Source organism: Austrofundulus limnaeus, unplaced genomic scaffold (genome assembly GCF_001266775.1).
Source record: "Austrofundulus limnaeus strain Quisiro unplaced genomic scaffold, Austrofundulus_limnaeus-1.0 Scaffold172, whole genome shotgun sequence".
NCBI classification, from domain to species: domain Eukaryota; kingdom Metazoa; phylum Chordata; class Actinopteri; order Cyprinodontiformes; family Rivulidae; genus Austrofundulus; species Austrofundulus limnaeus.
In genome coordinates this window covers 1,084,445-1,087,239 of record NW_013952574.1, presented here as the reverse complement: position 1 = coordinate 1,087,239, position 2,795 = coordinate 1,084,445, and the positions used below count along the sequence as shown (strand labels likewise).

The window sequence follows — 2,795 nt, the reverse complement described above, 5'->3', positions numbered from 1 at the left end:
TGTGTGTGTGTGTGTGTGTGTGTGTGTGTGTGTGTGCGTGTATATATTATACTAAAAAGTGACTACAAATTCATTATAATGTGGGCAAGATGTGAGTCTATATTATCATCAGAAATTACTTCAAATGTGATCAAAAATTTGTAAGTTTTTCTAATTTTTTACTTCCTCACTCTATCACATACTAAATACATGCAGATATACYTTAGAAAATTGCTTTTTAACTGAATAACTTTGCATAAGAAATTAAGTATTGCTGTAATGAGCTGCAAGGGAACCAACAAATTTATTTGCATCTGCTTAAGGGGGTCTTTTKAATGTGTTGAACGCTCTATTGAAAAATGGAAAACGAACCCACACTGATGCCTCCAATTATAGATAACTCTTTGTATAAAAAGAAAAGTCTGAAATACAATTTAAACTACAAGAAGGTGTTTCAGTGCATTGCCATAACTGTTTAAATGTGCATCAGTGAACTGCAACAACAACACTGCTGTGGCCAAATAAATCACAGAACTAGAGGGAGAAAATGTGTTTTTGAAGGTGAGATGTGCTGTAGTAGAGACCCAAGCAGGACCATCACCTCCTGCTGAGTTTAATCCTGGTGATGCTTGGATGATCCATCCTGCTCWAAGTGGGCTCAACTCATAGTAAAGTCTGGATTGGACACCTTATCTTGGAGGTTTTACTTACAGCTGAGTTCAATCCGAATGAAGTCTCTGATGCCCAGGTTTTCCAGGAAGACGCCGGAGGATGAGGTGGTTTTAAAGAGGAATGAGATGTCTGAACTCAGCTCTCCGTGAAATGTGGGAAAATGAAGGTATGATGTTTCCTCATCGAAAAGTGCAGCATTCCATATATTTTCTGCAAAATGCATCATGGTATACATATAAAAACAACTACTACAAGTGACATAATACATAGTCACAATACTTGTCAAATGGGCATCATGTACAAGATTTGGCTTTGTACTTACTGTCTCCGTGGCAACGGAGGGGTCCCACCTTGTAGGCAATTTCCAACCCAGACCTCTGGATGACTCCCAGCACCAGAGATCTGACAGGAAGTGACTCCTTATGGGTCAACAAACCAGAGTTAGTAACCCTAAAAGGGTAGAAAACAGACAGAAAGGAAAAGGGAGTAAATAAAAATAAGCATATTTTCAAAATAATACCACATTTTTGTGAGGTGAAACCCTGAACAAAAGAGGAAGAAAAAAAAACAAAGATAAGTCATGAGAAGTAAAGCTAGCTGGAGAGTGAATACGGTACCATGCAGTGTTGTTACAGTTACAGTGATGTTTGAGGTCCACACAGTTCTCCTGCAGGCTGCAGGAACACTGTCCGCTGCCTGGTAGACTCACATCCCAGTAGGTCTGCTTTAGTCCTGTACCTGGACCTCCAACCCACCAACTGAGAGGAGAGCCTTCTGAAACACATAGGTGCCTATTAATAAACAGGACACTCTTAGCAGATATGTTTTATTTGTTATTTATTTATTTTTGCTTGTGTTTGATGTTGTCTCTGCTGAAGTGATGCTCTGAAGGGTTTCAGTGCTCAGACTGTTTACAAGCTAACAAACCATCACCATCTCTGATCCATAATAATACAGTAACCATGGTTAAGAACATGGTCCATATCATAATGTAGGGCAGGTGTAACGAACACAAAATTCATGCTATCAATGAACACTGTCTTATATTCAAAGCCTGATTAAAGCTGAAAACTTTACTGGGATTGGGTTTATCATCCCACAATGTCACTTTATAAAAAYATGAACAAAATCACATAGTACATAATGCAACAAAATAATTTGAATTCAAGAAAATTAATTATGCTAAACTATAGGCACTAGTTAGGTAGTAGTATTTTTTTTCACATGCACCTGCTCAGCCCACACGGGCTTAAAAGATACATTTAAACATATACATAGAAGCGGACAGACATAAACATAATTCAAACAAAAGTGTCCTCTTCCTGAGGTGCCAGGRCTTTAAAATAAACTGAGCTAACTGAAACACAAATAAATACTGCACTTTATCGTCATCAATTAAAAAATATGGATAAACATTAACTACTTTATCAAATAATTAAATAATAATTTCTCAAACTCATTTGCAAAGAACAGTAAAACAAAAAGAGCATTTCATTTTCAGTTTCACCCAAATCACACAAAGAACATACAGTATACGATCCTCTGGAACTGAACAAAATCTACAATTGTGTGGGCTGCATCATGAATGCTTTTATTTAAAATAAACAAATAAATAAAAAAGCCTCAAAATATCTAGAAGCCTCACCTGGTTTACTGAGGGGGCGTGACTTCCTGCAGAGGTGTTCCACTTCCTGTTCGCAGTGCTCCGACTGGCTGACGATCGCTAGAAGCTGCTCCTCGTCAGCTGCATATTCAAAACTGGTCGAGTAGTGACTTCTTTGCGGTGATGGATGGATTTTGGTCAGTTCTGTGTTGTTGTGCTGGATCACCATCCASGTCTTGTCCTCTGTTTAAGAAAATAATTGTAGGAGAAATTCAGCAGGATGGACAGACACTTTGACAGGTTGAAAAGGAAGCAGCACACCAGGGTGTCTGCACGCTTTGTTTTAATGTGTGTGTGTGTGTGTGTGTGTGTGTGTGTGTGTGTGTGTGTGTGTGTATGTGTATGTGTGGTTTGAATAATCATGTAAACCTGATGATAATAAAAATGTAATAACAAAATGGTGCTTTTTGTGTGTGTGTGTGTGTGTGTGTGTGTGTGTGTGTGTGTGTGTGTGTGTGTGTGTGTGTGTGTGTGTGTGTGT

At 38.4% G+C, this 2,795-nt stretch overlaps 1 pseudogene; it reads right to left on the bottom strand.

Moving 5' to 3' along the window:
• Positions 1–2,795, bottom strand: part of LOC106523965 (contactin-associated protein-like 5) — a 34,729-nt pseudogene that overhangs the window by 10,633 nt on the left and 21,301 nt on the right.